This window comes from Otolemur garnettii, unplaced genomic scaffold (assembly GCF_000181295.1).
Source record: "Otolemur garnettii isolate 467f Iridium unplaced genomic scaffold, OtoGar3 scaffold00008, whole genome shotgun sequence".
Classification (NCBI taxonomy): Eukaryota; Metazoa; Chordata; class Mammalia; order Primates; family Galagidae; genus Otolemur; species Otolemur garnettii.
Genome location: NW_003852403.1, coordinates 32,904,650 through 32,925,233, shown reverse-complemented (window position 1 = coordinate 32,925,233; position 20,584 = coordinate 32,904,650). Strand labels below are relative to the sequence as shown.

Genomic DNA, 20,584 nt, shown 5'->3' with positions numbered 1-20,584 from the left:
AGAGGCTGGAGAGCAGTGTACTTGGTGAGGGCTTTAGAGGGTTGCTGGCTTTTCACCTGAGACCCCCATGTGTAATACCTTGTGTGGCGGTCACAGTTAGGACGTTGTTTGAGAGATTTACTATTGGGTCCCGTTATGAGGATGAACTGGACATTGTATTTAAAGACATTGAGTCTCAACTGCACGTCCACATCTGCCCTCTCTATGGAGCACCTCTGGGATCAGAAGCTGGACTGAGAGAGCCTGTTAGCTGGTGGTGCAGTTCCCAGCTCCCCCTTGGCTTTCTGTGGAAAGGAGTCTGGGAGGCCTTTTTCTCTAACCTGGAAAGTGTGATCCAGAGGGGAGAAGAAACCTGGAGGGTCGTGCCCCACTGGAGTTAGCTCAGGCAAGATGTGGGCAGGGTGGGGGTCCTGGGAGCAAAGTAGCTCTGGGAAAATCAGACATGTGGGGCTTTGAGGCGAGCAGTTATACTTCTTTGCTTTATTTTTCTTTTGATTTTCTGCAGAAATTTAAAAAGCCTTAAAGTATTGGAAATGTTTTAATTTATGCTTGGACTATATCGCTTTCTTGCTGTTTGTTGTTTTTCCCCCCTGCTTTTCCTAGCTTTATTGAGGTCTAATTTGTATACAAAAAACTGTACCCATTTGGATGCATGTGTGCATGTAGCGTTCGTCCTTCTGTGACTGAGTTATTACACTTAATTTAATGTCTTCCTGATCCAACCATGCTGTTGCAAATGATGGAATTTTCTTCTCTTGTAAGGCTTTCTATGTGTATACCACATTTTCTTTTCAAAATTGTTTTAAATTAGACAACTTTCTAAACTTTTTATTATTTTTTTAAATTGACAAATAATACTTGTACATATTTATGGGTGCACAGTGAGGCTTTAGTACATATATAGTGATGGGGTTAGGGTAATGAGCACATGCAGCATCGCAAATGTTTATCATTTCTTTTTTTTTTTTTTTTTTTTGAGACAGAGCCTCAAGCTGTCCCCCTGGGTAGAGTGCCGTGGCATTACAGCTCACAGCAACCTCCAACTCCTGGGCTCAAGCGAGTCTCCTGCCTCCGCCTCCCAAGTAGCTGGGACCACAGGCGCCCGCCACAATACCTGGCTATTTCTTGGCTGCAGCTGTCATTGTTGTTTGGCGGGTCCGGGCTGGGGATTTGAACCTGCCACCTTAGGTGTACGTGGCTGGCACCTTAGCCGGGTGAGCTATAGGCGCCGAGCCTATCATTTCTTTGTGTTGGGAATGGCCGGTCTCCTCCTAGCTATTTGAAGTCCTTTATTATTGGAACTGCAGTCGTCCTCCAGTGCCACCGCTGTCTTCTTCATCTGTAGGGGAGCATTTAGGCTGTTTCCACATTCTGGCCGGCATGAACCATGCTGTGAGGAACGTGAGAGTGCAGCTATCTCTCTGCCCGTGCTGTGAGGAACGTGAGAGTGCAGCTATCTCTCTGCAATCCTGATTTCAAGTCTTCTGTATATACACCCCGAAGTGGGGTTGCTGGGAGTTAATTTTTACTTTTCTTGTGGAATCTGCATCTTTCTTTCTATAGCTGCTGCACCATTTTGCATCCCCCCAGCAGGGTATAAGACTTCCAGCTTCTCCCTGACCTCACTAACACTTGTTATCTTTCTTCTTTTAGATAACATCCATTCTAACAGGTGTGAGGGGCTATCTCATTATGGTTTCAATTTGCATTTCTCTGCTGATTAGGGATGTTGACTTTTTTTCCATAGATCTATTGACCATTTGTGTGTCGTCTTTGGAGGAATGTCTATTGAATTCCTTTGCCTATTTTTTTTTTTTTTGTTTTTTTAGTTTTATTCTACCTTTGCCTATTTTTGAAACTGAGTTGTTTTTATGACTTGAATTTTAGGAGCTCTTTATATATCCTGGATATATTGCCTTTATCAGATACACGGTTTGAAAGTATTTTCGCTCATTCTGTAGATTGCTTTTTCACTCTGCTGATTTGTTTCCTTGGTTGTGTAAAACCTTTTTCCACTTGTCTAGTCTCACTTGATCTATTTTTCCTTTCCTTACCTGAGCTTTTGGTGTCATATCCAAGGAATCATTGACAAATCCAATGTCAAGAAATTTGTGAACGAAAATAAAATCTTAAGGACCTTCCTGACTGACTGGACCCCTCTCTGCCAAGGGGATCCCTAAAACTGAGTTGTTAGCCCTGAGAGAGATCAGACATGCCCCCTCCCCTTCTTAGAGACGTCCTTTGTGATTCACTAATAGGCTTAAGGCTTTGTAACACCGCCTGCAGGTCCTCAATATACATAACAAAGCACTTGAGTCTGACGGGTACTCTGTCTCTAATTAAAGACTCTTTACCTTAAGCATTCCTTTCACTGACTCCTAGTCTTTTAGACAGAGCCTAACTCTTTTAAGCCAATAGTCAGCTAAAGACTCTTTAAACCCACCTGTAACCTGTAAGCTCCCTGCTTCCAGATGTCACCTGTTGGGGCTGAACCAGTGTATGTGTTCCACGTATTGATTTATGACCTCACCTGTAATCCCGGTCTCCCGAAAATGTGTGAAACCAAACGGTCACCCCACCACCTCAAGTCCACATGCTTAAGGCTGCTTGGGTGCTCCCTCCCGGTCATGGTCTGCAAATTTGGCTCAGAATAAACCTCCTTAAATTAGTTTTCTGAACATGGCTTCTTTTCCATTGACAAGCTTTTCTTTTTCTAAAAATTATTATTATTAATTTTACTTTTTAAATTTAAAATTAATATGAATGTACAATTTTTAGATTACATTGTTCTCACTTCCAGGGTAAAGTTCCAGGTGTAAAAGAGCCCCTCACCCAGGGGCGTGTTGTACACCCTGGCAATGTGCACAATAGGTGAGATCCTGCCCCCTGCCGATCCTCCTCCCCCTCCCCTTCACCTTCCCCTCGCCCCAGGAATAGACTATATTTGTGTTTTATTGTTCATATGAGCATGTAATTGTTTATACATTGGTTTCTTATTAGTATTGAGTGCATTGAATATTTTTCCATTTCTGGAATACTTTACTAAGAAGAGTGTGTTTTAGCTCCATCCAGGAAAATGTAAAAGATATGAAGTCTCCATCTTTTTTAATGGCTGAATTGTATTCCATGGTATACATATACCACAGTTTGTTGATCCATTCGTGGGTAGTTGGGCCCTTGGGTTGCTTCCACGACTTGGCGGTTATGAATAGAGCTGTAGTACACATTCTGCTGCAAATGTCTTTGTGATAAAGTGATTTTTGTTCTTTTGGGTAGATACCTAATAATAGGATCGTGGGATCAAAGGTAAGGTTAACTTTTAGTTCTTTGAGGATTCTCTATACTTCTTTCCAGAAAGGCTGTGTTAGTTTGCAGTCCCACCGGCAGCACAGAAGTGTTTCCATCTTTCCACATCCACACCAGCATCTGCAGTTGTGAATCTTTATGATGCGGGCTATTCTCACTGGGGTTAGGTGATACCTCAGAGTGATTTTGATTTGCATTTCTGATGATTAAAGCTCAGAATAAACCTCCTTAAATTATTTTACTGAGTATGGCTTCTTTTCCACTGATAGGCTTTTCCTTGCACCCCCCCGGCCCCCTGGAGTTTTACATTTTCAGATCCTGGGCTTAAGCGATTCTCTTGCCTTAGCCTCCCGAGTAGCTGGGAGTACAGGTGCCCGCCACAATGCCTGGCTATTTTTTTTGTTGTTGTTGCAGTTTGGCCGGGGTCGGGTTTGAACCCACCACCCTCAGTATATGGGGCCAGCACCCTACCCACTGAGCCACAGGCGCCACCCAAAGCTTTAATTCATTTTGAGTAAATGACATGATATAGGGTCCAATTTCATATTCTTTGGATGTGGATATCTAGTCTTCCTAGCACCATTTATTGAAGTGACTGTCTTTTCCCCACTTGGTACCTTTTTTTTTTTTAAACTTTATTCAAATTAATATGAGGGTACAATATTTAGGTTACATTGTTCTCACTTCCAGGGTAGAGTTCCATTGTAGAAGAGCCCCTTACCCAGGAGGAGTGTAGTACACCCTCATCTTGGTACCTTTTTATTGAAGATCAGCTGCCATCTGTGCATGGGTTTATTTCCGAGTTCTCGGTCATGAACAAATGGTCTTTATAATACTGTACTGTTTTGATTACTGTAGCTTCGTGTAAAACATTTTGACGGTGATTGTGATGCCTTTAATCTTGGTCTTTGTTTTTCTTACTCAGAATTGCTTTGGCTATTTGGGGTCTTTTATGGTTCCATATGAATTTTAGGATTTTTTTTTTCTACTTCTGTTAAAATGTCCTTGGGGTTTTGATAGGGAGTGTACTGAATCTAGATTGCTTTGAGTGGTATGGATATTTTAGTAATGTTCTTCTTGTCCATGAACACAGGCTGTCTTTCCATTTAATTACGTCTGTAATTTCCTTCAGCAGGATTCTGCAGTTTTCTGTGTACAAGTCTACCCCCTCTTTGGTTGGGTTTATTTCTGGGTATAATAGAACCTCTGTAGTTGACCACCTCCCTACCTTGGCTACCTCCTTAAGTTGACGTAATTTTCACAGACCAGACATACACCACATGTATGTATCAGTACAGTATGCCTAGCTCCTTACACTGAGCACCTTGGTATATTGACCAGTTTGTTACAATTCCTTGGGGGTCAACTTACAAAGAACTTCTACTGTATTTTATTCTTTTTGGTGCTCCTGTAAATGAGATTGTTTGCTTAATTTCCTTTCTGGATTGTTAATATTGGTGTATATACAACTTATTTTGTGTGTTGATTTTTCTATACTGTGACCTTACTGTGGTCACAGTATAGAAACTCATCTAACTTTTTTTGGTGGAATCTTTAGGGTTTTGTTCACATAAGATCATATCTGCAAACAGATAATTTTACTTGTTTGTTTTCCATTTGGACACCATTTATTTCTTTTTCTTGCCTAATTGCTTTAGCCTGAGACTTCTAATACTGCATTGAATAGAAGCGAGTGTGGCCATTTTTGTCTATTCTACATCTTAGTGGAAAAACTTTCAGTTTTTCTCCTTTTAATGTGATGTTAGCTGTTGGCTTTTCGCTTTTCATATATATGGTCTTCATTGTGTTAAGTTCCTTCAATACCTAATTTGTTGACAGTTTTTATTATGGAAATATCATGTTGAGTTTTGTCAGATGCCTCCTGCATCTGTGGAGATGATTCTCTGATTTGGGCTCAAGCTTTCGAGGTCCATGGAATGCGTTCTGCAGGGCTGTCTAGTGTGATGCTGCCAGCAGCAGTGATAACAGGGGCAGAGAGTAGAGGAAAGCTATTTTTCTGGGTCTTCTGGAGGGTCTCTCTTAGTGTTAAAAACACTGGTCTGTGTTCTGTCTTGAATAATGGAGATGGCCAAGTGCCATGGCTCACACCTCTAATCCAGTGCTTTGAGAAGAAGAGGCAGGGGGTTGCTTGGGGCCAGCAGTTTGAGACTAGCCTGTGTAACATAGTGTCTCTACAGAAATAAAAAAAAATAAGTTTGGCATGGTGACATATGCCTATAGTTTCAGCTAGTCCTGAGCCTGAGGTGGGAGGCTCACTAGAACCCAGGAATTGAAGGCTGCAGCTGCAGTGAGCTGTCACTGAACTCTTGCACATCAGGCTGGGTGCCAGGGGGGAGAGCTTGTTTAGAGAATGAATGAATGAATGAATGAGATGAGACATGCGCTGTAGTTTATTTCACCACTATGTTAATAGGAGTGGAGAACAAAGAGGGTAAAGGCCAAGAGAAAAGAGTAGAGAGAAAGAAGAGAAGTTAAGAGGAAAACAAAAAAGGATCTCTGAGTGGCAGGCATTCACAATCAATAGATAAGTAGACATCTTTGCAGTATTTTGTTTCTTACTAATTTTGGCAAGGCCAGAATCAGTTTTAGCATTGGAAACTGTTCTTCAAATACATTGTAATACAAAGACTCAGTGTGCAGATAGGTGACTGTGAAGCTGTTGGGGGGGAGGGTTCCTCCTGTCCCTCCTGCTACTCTTCACCCTCTACCCTTGACTCCCCTTCCTCTCCCCTTTTTTCTTCCTCACATTCTCCTCTCCCCATCAGTGCTTAAAGAGACCTTTAGAACACTGCAGGCATACTTGAAAAAGAATGAATCCTGTCATTTCATGGGCAAGGAACTGTGGATTTTTTAGATGTTGGCAAATGAACAAAAATATTAAGAGACTGAGCAACAGGTGGGGTTTCACCTCTTTCCCAGTCCTCCCTCACACGCACATTGGATTTCTCAGTTATTTGGGAAACCTCTGGTAGGTGGGTTACCTTGGATGCTGCAGTACTGAAGCGTCCCTGGTTACAAAATTAATTTCATGGTGTTAGTTTCATAACTCGTTTCATTTTACTTAGAAGAAGGGACACGACCTTGGAGGAAGTGGCTTTCACCCTGGAGCCCAGCTTTACAGAACATGGTGTGGTCGGCTGGCCAAGCAATCCCCAACACAGTTTCCTTTCTAATCAAAGAGAGAGGTGGCTGGCTTTGTGGTCAGAACGTTTACAGTACTTGTGGTAGTAGATTCTCGTTTTGCCATGTGGCTGTTCAGTTGTTATTAGTACTCAAGTTTGGGTTTTTTTCTGACACACAGTCTGTCTTATTCTGTCACTCTCGGTAGAGTGCCATGGTGTCATTGTTCACAGCAGCCTCAAACTTTGGGCTTGAAAGATGCTCATGCCTCAGCCTCCTGGGTAGCTAGAACTACAGGTACCCACCACAATGCCCAGCTAGTTTTTTCTATTACTTTTAGTAGAGACAGGGTATTGCTTTTGCTCAGGCTGGTCTTAAACTCCTGAGCTCAAGCAATTCACCAGCCTCGGCCTCCCAGAGTGCTGGGATTACAGGCATGAGCAACCATGCCTGGCCAGAACCTATTTTGAAATACACAGGATACGGATGCATATCTTATCTTCCTGTGACTATGCAAAGGTTACTTAACTTCCTTAATTTTTGTTTTCCTTATCTGCAAAATGGGGATGTCATTTGCCTCCGTATTATTTTGAGGCTTAAATGAGATTATGTGAATGGTGTACATGTGTATGTATTTATGTATTTGTAAGATTTCTACAAACTTATGAGTTTAATATCTTCATGATTAGAAAGAAAAAATGTAAATATACTTTTATATCTGTTAAATATGCCTATTTATGTGCATCCTGAATATGTGCAGTGCTTAGTACAGTGCCTGACACACAGTAAATGCTAATTATACAGCAGATGTTTTTATCAAACCCGTAGATATTATTATTATTATTATTGGAATTCTCCTCCGGTGTTGTGATATGCCGGGCACTGCGTGGTGCCACTGAAACAGAACAGGTGCCAGGCTTTCTTTGATCCAGATTCCAATTTGCTTTTCTTAGTTCATATCCTTCTGACTCCTAAGCTTTTGACTTTTCTTAATGTCCACTGAATTGTCTTAGTCTTAACTATTAAACTAATATGGGCCTGTTTGTGACATGAGCCTGTTTGTGACAGGGGCAGGGAATGTCAGCTGCTGGGGCAACGCCAGGGCAGCCTCATAAAGACTTCTTAATCTTTTTACATTTTAAAGTCTGCTTTTCCTTCATAGACACTAAAGGAGAAAGTATTTGTTTATCAAACAAACTGAATTTATGAGGCAGCCATTAGTTTTTGTTAGTAATTTGATTAGAACTTTGACCAGCAAGAGATAAGCAGTTTTTGCAGTTGGCCTTGGTAAAATTCTTGCTGGAGGCAGTGGCTGTCCTGGCACTTAGCTTGCCCAGAAGGTTCACTGGTAGACTCAGTTCCTTTTACCTTTTTTTTTTTTTTGAAAAAGCAGAGAATTGAAGGCCCCTTAGTACTGTGTTAGTGGTATCCTAATAGGGACCCATGGATGTCGATCAGTAGCGTATAAACCTTGATTGTGTCTCTCATTTCATTCATTGGGTTTTTATTCTCATTTTTTTTACAAGAATTCCATGTGTGCTGCAGTGGTATAAGCTATACTCATAAAGACCCAGATTATGTGGACTTTTTTTCAAGAGTATTTAAAAATATGTGCAGAATAGTTGAAGTCCACAAAGAATGTCCATTTCCTTTGAATCATTAACATTGTAAGGACTGACCTGAGGCTTAGTCGTGGATTTACTGAGAGAGGGTTTCTGTTAGGACTGACCTGAGGCTTAGTTGTGGATTTACTGAGAGAGGGTTTCTGTTATACCCAGTGATTTTGCATAATTGGGCTCTTGCCCTTTGCTACCATTAGTATTGAAGGACGGAGACTATAAGATGTTTGTTCTGTGACTTTCTCTGCAAGTAAAGAAGACTGATTCAAATACTAAGGGCTATAGGGATAATGTCTTTCTTTTTTTCCCCAGAGGTTCCCTCTGGGGATAAGGAGCTGGGAAGCCGAGGGGAACTTTTCATTAGTTTTCATGGCATTCCCCCTTGGAGTGTACACAGTGCTCTGTTAATGTAAAATAGTTTTAGGAAATACAACCATACATTTCTAAAAAGGCAGCAGGTAACCTTGAGAAAGACCCAGGGAAAAGATTAACCACCAATGCTGCCACCTAGGCACACTGGGTGCCAGGTGCTGTACTGAGGCCTTGTCCCAGGCTCCCACAAACTTCCTGAAGTGGGGATCATCCAGCTTCTCGGGAGGGGTTGGGGGGATGTGAAGACTCTAGGAAAGGAAGCCACATGGCCAGCTTGCATACAGAGTAGCTAACTCAGCACTGACCCTGCGCCTCTGTCTCCAAAGTTCATGCTTTTGAGGACACATGCTGTTGCCTCCCTGCTAGAAACCTTCAACTGACTCTAACATCCGTCTTCGTTCTGCTATGTCAGTTTCTGCCATCCTCTGACAGCCTTACTGTTCATCCCTTCAGAAAAAAGAGCCGTCCAGGCCACACCGTTCATCAGGCCGTAGGTGCCCCAGGCAGCATATATGCCCCTCACCCCTTTTCTACAAAGAAATGTCTCCTCAGAGCACTGTCAGTGTTTTTCCTGTGTTGATGTAGAGACAAGTGGACACAGGGACATATATAGATATTTGTAAGCAAACTTTATTTCACTTAGAGGTTTGGGAAGATGAGCCTAGGAATGATGAATTGGATGGGAGTGATGGAGATTCTGATGGTGTGGGCTTAGATGTAGTAAAGGAAGGGAAATCAGACAGCTGGAGGCACTGGAGCGCAGACAGCGAGGGGTGAAGATGGCTCCTTTTTGCTGACGAATGATGGTATTCTCTTCTCTCCTGTGTTCGTTCCTTCCTTCCTCCAAGCATTCGTGCTTTACCAAGCATTTTTGAGTGGCTACTATTTTCAAGCTCTGTTCAGTGCCATGTCAGGACGAAAACTGAGAAAATTGATCTGCTTACTTTTAATGGGAGGAAAAGAAAGTTTGGGGGAGATAAAAATATTTACATGCATGCATTTAAAAATATTTCTCCTGTAGTACTGGGTGCTTTGTGTTTATAAAGCAGGGTGTTTGGCATATTTTTGAAATGTGATGGTCAAGGTAAAAGTGTTCAGAAAATTATGAGATTCTTACCTCACCTGCTGTTTTTCTAAAATAAATGTCCCCAAACTCCTTCCCACAACTGAAGGGTGGCAATGGGAATAAAATTTTGTCATTTCCTGAAAAAACAAATGTTGCAATAAAAAAATACAATGATGAAATCAGAGATACATAGTGGTTTAGAAATTTAATGTTTCTGGAAAGTCTAAAATCCAGGGAATGTTTGATTAAGGTGGGAAGACATTTTCTCCCCATCGACAAAGGAAATTTTGAAGCCTTTGAAACAAGTGTGTGTGTGGATGTGTGCCTATGAAGTGTGTGTGTGGATGTGTGCCTATGTGTATATTTTTAAGCTTGCTTTGTGATGTTTCTAAAACAAGACTCTCAAGTTGGAATACCTCTCACAACCAGGCAGGTTAACATAAACTGGTGAAGTGGGTCGGATGTTACGTAAGAGCGAAGGTTGGGCGCTGTGGCACAGCAGAGAGCTGCCTGCCCCTCTCTGTAGTAGGGGCAGCTGCTGCTTGGAACCTGTCCCTGGTTGCCAGGTGGCAGCCCAAGTGGGGGAGTGGTCTTCCAATTTTCATGGAAATCCAGATTTTAAAGTAACCGATTAAAAATCTTAATAGCAACAACATATGGGTCAAATCAAATCTGACTGTGGTCTGCTTTTGGCTCATGGGTCGTCAGTTTGGAACCTTTGGTGTTTTGCACCACTCGAATGTCCATATCTGTAGTTTTTATGTTCTTCAGTCAACCAACAGTGGATTGAAAATATTTTAGGGAAAAATAACCCCAACAAAAATAATACAACAATAAAAAATAAAAAAATATGGCATAACTATATAGTATTTACATTGTATTAGGTAGTATAAGTAATCTGGAGATGATTGAAATTATGGTATATGGGAGGATGCGTGTAGATTCTATGCTAATCCTGCACCATTTTATGTCAAGGACTTGAGCATCTGTGGATTTGGGTATCTGCTGGGGCTCGTGGAGCCCATCCCCTGTGGATAGGATATCAGGGACTAGTGTACTACATGTAACCCAGAATGCTCAAAAATGATTTCTGTTTTACATTTAACGATCAACATTTTCACACATGAATTACACAATTTCTAATTGAATTCAAATGTTCTGATTTGTTCTGGGTTTAGCTATAAATGACCTTAGTGCCTTGCATGCAGTAGGCCTTACAAAAATTTGTTAACCTGGACTGAATGCTAAGGAGTACAATAACCCATAGCCTTCCAGTGTACAAGAATCAGAGAGAAATTTCAAAAGAGAAGAAGCTGTCAGCCGAGTAAAATAAAGAAAATCAATATGTTTTCTGGTTGTAGCATCCTCTGCTGTGTCAAGCAAATAGAGAAAGCATCTGTTTTCAGAAACAAAGGAGCTAACATAAAGGTTAAGGTAAAAAAAGAGAGGGCAGACTCAGTGAATAGCTCTTCTGTAGTGTGGATCTTTGCTCAGTTTTGTTTTCTAAGCTATTACTTCTCTGGCTTGACTTCTTTTGATGTTTTATTTTTGTCATCCTCTTGCACTTCTGAAAGCCAAAGGTCGGGAAAAATTTCCCACCCTGTCCATGTGTTCTTGGCTGCAAATGAAAACTTAAGCAGAAAAAACATTTGGGGAAAGAATACCCAGCAGTTACCAAACCATACTTGGTTGCCAGGGAAGAGAGCAAAGACTGCACCACAGGAAGAGTGAGTCACCACTGTGCCCCGGACACCTAGGGAGGACGCCCCTGCCGGGACGGTTGAGACACTGGATGTGGGGTTATCTCCACACCCCTCAACTGCATTCTCCTCAGTTTTTGCCTTTGTCAGTTGTTTGTTCTAGATTCAGGAGGGGGTGTCTGTTCGTCACTGGAGGCAGGTGCAGGTGGTCTTAGCATGTCTGATGCCACAGGTTCCCTCCCAGTACTATTCACCCCAATGTAGGCGACTCAGATGCCGGACACCATTATGTCGACTTTTGAATTTCTCCTACCTGGTGTGATGGTGTATGTCTTGGGTCTGAGCTACTTAGGAAGCTGTGGCAGGAGCATCGCTTGAGCACAGGAGTTTGACACCAGCGAGGGGAATACCCTTTTGATTAAAGAAAAAAAAATCACTCACAGGGAAGAAGTTAGAGGCATCTGAAGCTGACCTGAGGTGGAGTCAGATGCTGTGTCATTCCTGGGACGTGGTAGCTTGTGGCAGGAATGGAGGGTTCAGAGAGGACATGTTGTTGCTTGTCCGGGATGTTTTAATGGAGTTAAAGCTCATGTTAGCTCATTGCTCCTGACTCCTAAAACTGTGCTCTTACCTCCTTCTTAATCCAGGCATCTTTCAGGGAGCATAAATGGCAGCATTTCCAAGCCCTTTCCCGATCTCCAACCCAAAGGGTGCTGCTTACTTTCTGTTGTAAGCAGATACAGAGGTCAGTGCTGCCCCAGTAGATGACATCGTCACCTGCTTTGCAGCAGCGAGAAATAACCTCAGTGGCAGCAGAGATGGTTTGACCCCTATGGTTTAGTACTACATTTGATCTTAGCCAAAAGGCTGAGAAGCGATATGGTTTTGTATAAGCGTCTTTTTATAGTGTAGCTTTTAGAAATGAATCCCCACCACCACCCCCCGTGCATCCTTTGAATACTTATCATGTGTCTGCTGGGTGCTAGACATTGCGTACTGCCCAGGCATCCTGAGTTGGGTAAGACGTCTGCCCCTTCAGTCCTCACTACTGTAGAGAGAAGTAAAAGGTGGGCTGCAGTGTATAAACACCTTGTTCATGAAATAACACATCAACAGAAGGACAGCGTTGGAGGGAAAACCCTCCAAAAACACTTGAAGTACATGGAGAAAAAGAAGAAAGTGACCTATGCTAATCCTTCCCCTCACCCTCATGTTACTTATGGCATGGGGGCAGGGAAAGTGGGTGCCAGGAGAGGGGAAAGCCTGTAGCCCTCCAGGGCTGGCGCGAGGCTCCTGAAGAGCAGAAAGGGCGTCACTGCAAGTCCATCCCACAGGAAGCCTTTGTTAATGATCTGATTAGGTGCCTTTGTCTCATTCTGTGCTGCTCTGTGACATTTTTGCAATGGGTACAAGATTATTTTATTGTAATCCATTAACTGTGGGCAATTCTCATTCTTTTATATTCTCTGTTGCTCATAAAATGGCACATTAACTGCCACTGCGTTTGAGTTGCAGACTTTTGAGAGCTCCATAAACAAATGACCCCGCTAGTGGGTGTGTGACCCCGCTAGTGGGTGTGTGCTCGTGATCTGATTGGCCCAGTGGCTGTCAGCGGTGTGTGAGACCAAAGTTAAGGCCAGAATATGAGTCTGGCAGTAAAGTCATCTTGCAGGTGCCTTTAAAAAATGTTGTGCACTTTCATTAAAGAACATAATGCAAAAGTTCATGATGACAAAGTGAGCATAAGTCAGCACCTCCCAGGCCAAGAGACAGACATTTGCCAGTGCTCTACAAGCTCCTGTGCCCGTTCCCAATCACAGTCTTCTCCTTTCCCCCAAAGATAGCCAGGTCTGACCTCCTTGCAGCCCATGTCTTCTGCCTTGTGGCTGTGCCAGGTCTTTTCTGCCTGGGTAAGTGTGTAAGTGGGTTCAGGAAAGCCAGTTCTGACAGTCTCCCGAGTGTCACGGTTGGAGTTTGTGCTCATGTGGCTGGAACAGGAATGTCTGTAGTCTGAGGCCTGGTGTGCAGGATGGAGGTGGTGTATGCTTTCCTTGCAGGCTGAGCCTTTACCAGGCGGGATCTGGTGTCGGGGCTGGTCTGGGAGCTGCCATCCTGGCCACTGCTGGCACTTCGAGGTAGGTTGTCAGGATCTTCATTCCGAAGCACACACAAGCGTGATCAGAAACCCGGGGCCTGTGGATTCTTGTAACTCAAACCACTGTCACTGTGGGACTGATTGCATTGGAAATGGGTTCCATAAAAAGAGCTGCTTATGTAAGAGGATTAAATGTAGTTTTTAGTATCATAGTGTTTTACAGACGTTCATTTTAACTATGGTATAATAGCAGTCCTTTCATCAAATTAGCAACCCATCGGCATTGTTTTATTTCAGCAGCCACAAGATGGCTTGCCCTGTGTGTGCAGAGTTCCTTCCTGTAGGCATGGGCGTGGTGTGTGGTAAGGGCACCCTCCCGACTGCTGAGAGAATGGTGGGTTTGAAACACTGATGACCAGGGGTTGACCATAAGGCCCAGGGGGTGCACTTTGTCCTGCCTTAAGCACTGGATGTCCCAGGGTGCCGAGTGCCAGCATCTGGTGGGCTGTTTACTAGTTCATCAGGGAAATTATTGCTCTGATGCTTTCTAGGTGGGCATTTGGTGCTGGGAATGAGTTGTCAGGAACTTTACCTGCAGGTTTCCTTTCGACAGGAAGAGCCAGGGCTCACCTAGTAAGTGCGAAAGCAATGACCATGTCTGAGCAGGGAAGTCTGTTTTGAGGATGGTGCCCCTGGAATCATGGGCAGATGCACAGGGAAGAGGGAGACTGGAGAAAACCTCTCCTTTCCTAGAGAATGTGGAGACAGCGTTCAGGCTGGGGCTTAAAGGAGATGCAACTTTACCCTTCTGGCATCACCAGGGGGTTTTCAAAGCACGGTCTGCCAAACAACTGTGTCAACCAGGGGCGAGGGAGGTGGTGGTGGTAGTGGGGTGTGTGTGTGTGTGCGTGTGTGCGCACGTGCTTAGGCACGAACCGGTGCGTGCAGAGAGTGTTTGTCAGAAATGTAGATTCTTGCCCCCGCCCCCCCCCATCAGACCCACCAAGTCATAACCGATGGGTGTAGAGGCTGGGAATCTGCGTTTGAATCAGACAGCTCGAGTTTTGTGCATAGCAGGGTCCTAGAATCTCAGACCTATAAAGTGGCAAGTTCATTTATTCATTTTTATGAGGGGTAAGTTGAACTGGGACTTTGAAAGAGGAAAGAAAGAGTGGTTCTCAGATTGGTTTGTTGATTTGCAAAAAGGAAATGCATATGAACTAGGGTGGGTTTTTCCACGCTCTCTGGGAAAGGTCTCAGGTTTTAAGTCCCCCTTTTTGTCAAATGTCTGAACCCCGGGGGAAGCTACTGTACTCTGATGGTGCCTGAGGGATGTCACTGCTGCCTCTCCTTCCCTGCCCTGAGAGGAGGAGGGCAGACAAACTGCTGGGGTCCTGTATGCGGAGAGGCCCAGGCCCACCTGTAGTCGCAGTGAACAGAGACCAGCTGGTGAACCTTAACCTAGTTGTGGTTAATTTCTAGTTTCAGTTCCTGAAGCAATATGTTTGCTTTGTGTCTTTATTCCTTCCGATCAGTTAACTTAGTTCTTCTCATATAAACTGAGGGTTGGATAAACAAGAAGCATTTGAAGCCCCACGTGAATTTCTAGTTCATTTTCGGTTGACTTTTCATTAAGGTGAACGTCTAAAGTCAGTGTCCTTGGTCGCTGCTTTAAATCTTCCAGTGTTTAAAGATGAAAGATTTGTTACTTTTGAAGGACATTGGGCAACTTCAAGAAATTGGCATCAATTTGACCAACTAAGCACAGTGCATTCTTAGAATTTCAGAATCATAGAAGGTTTGAGCTGGAAGGAATCCCAGAAATGCTCACATCCAGCAGTGCCAGTGGTTAGGAGGTCGCATTCTGGACCCAGAAGGCCCGTGCCCCATTCACGCTCTGCCAGTTGGCACTAGCTGTATTACTCTGTGCCTCAGTTTCCTCAGTGGTCAAATGAGGATGGTGGTGCCTACTTCAAAGCGTTGTTTCAACAACTTGATATCTGCAAAATGCTTGGACTAGGTGCCCAACACATAGCAAACTGCTCGCTCACATGCCATGTAGCAGGGAAGAAACAGCCCTAGTAATTTTGATTTGCCTAAGGTCATCTCATTAGTTCAAGGTTCAGAAACCAGGTCTATTTATTTATTTATTATTTTTCTGAGGCAGAGGCTCACTTTGTTGCCTTGGTAGAGTGCTATGGTGTTATAGTTCACAGCAACCTAAAACTCCTGGGCTCAAGCGATCCTCTTGCCTCAGTTTTCCATTTTTAGTATAGATGGGGGTGTCACTCTTACTCAGGCTGATCTCAAACTTGTAAGCTCAAGCAATGCACCCTCCTCGGCCTCCCAGAGTGCTAGGATTACTGGTGTGAGCCACCCCACCTGGCCAGAAACCAGGCCTGTTTAACTCCTCGTCTTATTTTGTTTTTATTAACTGGGCAGTTAACTCAGTCAAACTGTGAATTGAAAAGTTTATATTTGCCTGACGTAAGCACCAACATTTGTGAAGCTCTGCTCAGTGCTCAGAGACCATCTTCGAATGACAAAATATGACTGAAACATCCAAAGATGAAGAGACATAGCAGGCTTCTTCCGTCTCCATGGTTATGGTCCTTGGCCAAGTGATGCAGCCTTGAAAGATGACATAGGAAAAGTGCGTGGTGGGAAGCTGTATGTGGGCTGTGACCAGAACTGGATTGAAATACAAAATGAAGAGTGGAGGGAACTTCACTAACATGATCACAGTGACTGTGTTCAGGCAAGGCTGGGTCAAAGGGTATGATGCTTTACGTTATTGCTGTTAGATTTCTTGCTGAAAGGGTGGGCCACCAGTTCCATTGGGAGAGGACCTGTATTACTCCATAGATTTGGACTTGGACTTGAAATATTCTTTCCTTGTTTTGCTCGGTGTCGCACATTAACACTGTAATACTCCAGCCATATTCGACTTCTGCAGTTACTAGGTGTGCTCAAATGTGACATGTATTCATCTTTTGTTGGTGGTGTATATTGAGCATTACAATTTTAATACAATTTTTTCCTTTCTTAAAATGTGCATACTTCTTTTTGGTACCTTCCGTACACATACATCCATGGATGGAAGAATATGTGTGCATATAAAATACAAAGAAAAAACAGCGCACGTCCCCACTATGAAATCAAATTCTCTCCGTGCTGTTTGTGCCTGCTTTATTTCCTTCCTTCTACCTTAGCTTTCCTTGTTTAAGGTAGAGGTGTCAGATGTTTCCTCCTATTTACATAGTTGAATTGGAATTACTTATAATTTTACACAGAAGAGAGTAGATTTTCTTATTAAAAACTTCCACGTGATAGAACACAGACTGTCTACACTTTTGTACCTGCGTGTAAGTATCTGTGCAGAGTTCATGCTCTTAGAGTCATCATTTCTCCCTGCTGATAAAATTTTCTCCTGTGCACCGTGGACAGGGTCAGCCTTTTGAGAGAGTCTACTAGAACCTTCCTAATAACAGGGTAGCAGTTTATACTCAGACCTGTGTGTGACCTTGGGTAAGTTACTTAGTTCTATAGAGTCCAATTTTTTTATAAATAAAATGGGTTTAATTCTAGTGTATATCTGGTAGATTTTCCTGTTCAGAGAATTGGCCAAGATAGCTGTGTTTAATCCTTTCTCTTCGTTCCCCAAGCAGCCTGGGTGTCTTTTGTGTGTGGCTCCTTCTTTGGACAGGACAGTAGATGTGGGAACATGTAAGAAGATGGATGATAAGAAAGGACTTGGAATGACACTTTGGGGTACGCCCAGCAGCTGGGAGGGGTGGGCTGTGTGACGGCATGGCTGGCTGTTTGGATATTGTTGCTTAGAGAAATAAACGTAAGTTGAATTAAGAGTGCGCTGGTAAGGCAACATTTGGGGGATTGTCCTGGCCCAACCCTTGTAGTGTCAGTACCAGGCCTTGGCTGTGTGAGGTGCGTCCTGTGGCACGTTTGCCAGTTCCCCTCAGCATCCAGGTCTGTTGTAGGTCAGGATTCTCTTTTCAGGTGTCTTCTGAACGGGTTGCTGTGGGCCAGTCCTCAGCAGCTTTCAGACTAATACATGCAGTTGACCCTGAACAACACAGGGTGACGGGTGTCACCTCCTTCCTATGTAGTCAAAAACCTGGGTGTAACTTTTGACTCTGCCTAAACTTAACTACTAATAGCTTCTGGAAGCCTTACCTACACTACTGGGAGCCTTACCAATTAACATAAACAGTCGATTAACATATATTTTGTATGTTACATGTATTATATACTGTATTCTTATAATAAAGTAAGCTAGAGAAAAGAAAATGTTATTAAGAAAATCATAAGGTAGGGGAAATCTATTTGTTTTTATTATTCATTAAGTGGTAGTGGACGTTCACATTGAGCAGGCTGAGGCGGCGGGAGAGGAAAGGCTCGGCCTGACTGTCTCTGGTGGCAGAGGTGGAAGACAAATCCACGTGTGAGTGGACCCCACGGTTCAAACCTGGGTTGTGCAAGTGTCGGTTGGACTTAGGGTAAAGCAGTGAATGTTAGGCCCAAGGCTTCAAGATACCATGTTGTTGAACATTGACAGAATCTACCTCTCCCGTTAATCCTGAAAAGATGCCAGGTGCCTTTAATTTTTTGTTTATTTATTTATTTTTTGACTCAGCTAAATGGCTTTTTTTTAATTACAGAAAGCCAGCCTTACAAAGAACTTAAGAGTTGGCATTGTGGCCCTTCTTCTTGCCAAAGGTGGGCACAACATTGACAAAGCGCTGATGGTACTGCATCTGCCGCTTGGCCCGGCCGGTCTTCTTCTTCTTCTTCTCCACCTGTTTGGCCGCCTTGGGACTCTGACCTCTCACTTTCCCTGCATGGGCCGGGGAACCAATACCTCCAAGCACGCGGCCGGCTACTTCCAGAGTTGTCAGGGCCTCCACCCCACACTGGCCCAGGATAGCGTCATCTTCTAGGGTCGTGCCTGCCAGGAGCATGACTTGATCATCTGGGGCAATGCCCTCCAGTGAGGCTTTATCTGGGCGACCGTCTCCTGGCTGGTCACCTCGAGGGTGTAGCTCCTGGGCGCTGATGAAGAGCTGCTTGTTGGTGACTGGCCCGCAGGCCCTGTGGCTGCTACCAGGACGATGGAGTTGAGAAAGGGGAAGGAGGGAGGGCGTGCTCGTCCTCACTGCTGTCACGTCGCTGCTCCGGATGCCTTATATCATAGTTTTAGCTCATTCCAAGTTGCTTATCTTGGATATTTCAGGCATGAAATTTAAGCAGCCAGGGGTAACTTGTTTGCCTTCTGGGGCAGAGATGGGGAAGCTTCCAGTCTGGGAATTAGACTGAGGTATCAGAGTGAGAGCTTATGTAGTGCCCTTAAGTGAAATATCCTTAAGTTAAAAAATCTGAACATACATGGTGATGATGATGATAATAATAATCAGGTTAGTGAGAGTTCATCGAACCATTTACAGGTAATTGCCGTTCATACTTTGAAATCCTAGGGTCCAGTTGAAGAAGCACAGAGGCAGAAAATCTTAGGATCTAGGTTTGCCTCTGGCTTCACCGCATGGTTGCTATGTGACAAGGAGCTTCACTTGTCTGTGACTCAGTTTCTTCATTTTTAAGATGAAAGTAGGCAATATTAGTACCTCCTTTTTAGGTGGTTGTGAGGATTACATAAATAAGCATAAGCTAATTGGCTGGAACAGTGTGGCATCTTCAGTGCCTGTCACAGTGCCTGTCACATAGTAGAGGCTCTCTCTGTCAGTGTTTGTTGAATGAATCAATGGGGTTACTTTGGCAGTTTTGTGGGAACAGACAGGAGAGAGATAAGATTGGTGACTGAGAGATGCATTAGGAGGCCATCGCCATGGGCCCTGGGGACTTCCTAAGCCAAAGGGTTGGAGAAGAGACCAAGTCAAGAGCTAGGGTGTGTAGGCATGGCAGTGATGGATCTCATTTGGGAATGGAGGAGAGGGGAGAAGAGCAATATTGGAATATTTTCTGTTTCTAGCTTAGCAGTTAGGTAGATGGTCTTTCCATTCAGCTAAGATAAACAATCCTCAGGCCGAGTGCAGTGGCTTATGCCCGTGATCCTAGCACTTTGGGAGGCCGAGGCAGTTGGATCTCTTGAGCCCAAGGAGTTCGAGACTAGTCTGAGCAAGAACAAGACCCTGTCTCTGAAAAATAGCCAGGCATTGTGGTGGGGGCTTATAGTCCTAGCTGCTTGGAAGGCTGAGGTAAGAGGATCTCTCGAGCCCAAGGGTTTGAGGTTGCTGTGAGCTAGGGCAACAAAATGAGACTCTGTCTTAAAACAAAACAAAACTAAGAAAAGATAGAGAATCCTGGAAAAAGGATAAGCTTTTTTTTTTTTTTAATAGCGAATTGTATGTTACTACAACAAAAGAACAATTTATTTCTGAAAGTCCTGTTAATCTGAGAAATAGTTTCTCAAAGGCTCTACGTAACCCTCCCTGAAATGCTGATTTTAGTTTGAGGTCAGATTACTTAAAATGTTTTAAAAGCTAGCCATGCAGGAAGGCTTTGGCCTCCAGGGAGTTTGTATCTTTAGATAGAGAGATTTTCCTATATCTGGGAACTAAACCAGAGTTTCTGAAGGTCTGAATACTTAATTAGCTTCTCAGTATCTTGAGTTACTAACAAAATTAATATTTTAAGGTTGAAGTTCACAGTTCTCTCTTTTAATGCCTTCTTGTATAAGGATGGGATGGTCTTTGAAGCAGAGGCCTCAGCTGCATCCTTTATTCCACCGCCACTGCTCTGGATTCACTGGTGAAGCCCAGTAATTGCATCTTCTGGCCGGCTCCGATAAGCGGCTTATTTGTGATCCGGGTCCTGCCCTGTTTCTTTAAGGCCGCAAAGACGGAAGATGGTGAACTTCATGAAATTCTGAGTGAACTGCTGTGCAGATATGTTTTGGAAGTAGGTAGAATGACTGGTACGTGAATCCTAATGTCACTTGGATGAATTTAGAATGATTTTAGATATTTGTTAATTAAAACCCCTTACATTTGAGGTATGTGACGTTCATCGCTGATTACAGTTCATTCCTTTGCTCTCGCATAATTTTATCTCCCTCATCACCTGCCACATGGGATGCTTTTGTCTCCTTTCTTCCTGAGGCTCAGGCTCCTTTGGAGGGCTGAGATGCTGGCATGATGCCGGTGACACCTGCTGGTGCGGCTGCACGTCGGGAGGCTCTGGCTTCTTTCCTGTGTAGTTGGAGGTGCCCAGGACCTCTGGGGACCCCATCTGTTAACTGGAAGGTGTTGGC

The 20,584-nt window shown here is 43.7% G+C and overlaps 1 pseudogene across 1 annotated transcript; it reads right to left on the bottom strand.

Annotated features, from left to right (window-relative positions):
- Positions 1–17,940: 17,940 nt before the first annotated feature.
- On the bottom strand, positions 17,941–20,341 carry LOC105886395 (annotated as a pseudogene). Its single transcript, XR_001160997.2, has 2 exons — positions 20,320–20,341; positions 17,941–18,499 (listed from the first exon to the last, which is right to left on the bottom strand). The product of XR_001160997.2 is annotated as an uncharacterized LOC105886395 (transcript).
- Positions 20,342–20,584: the final 243 nt, after the last annotated feature.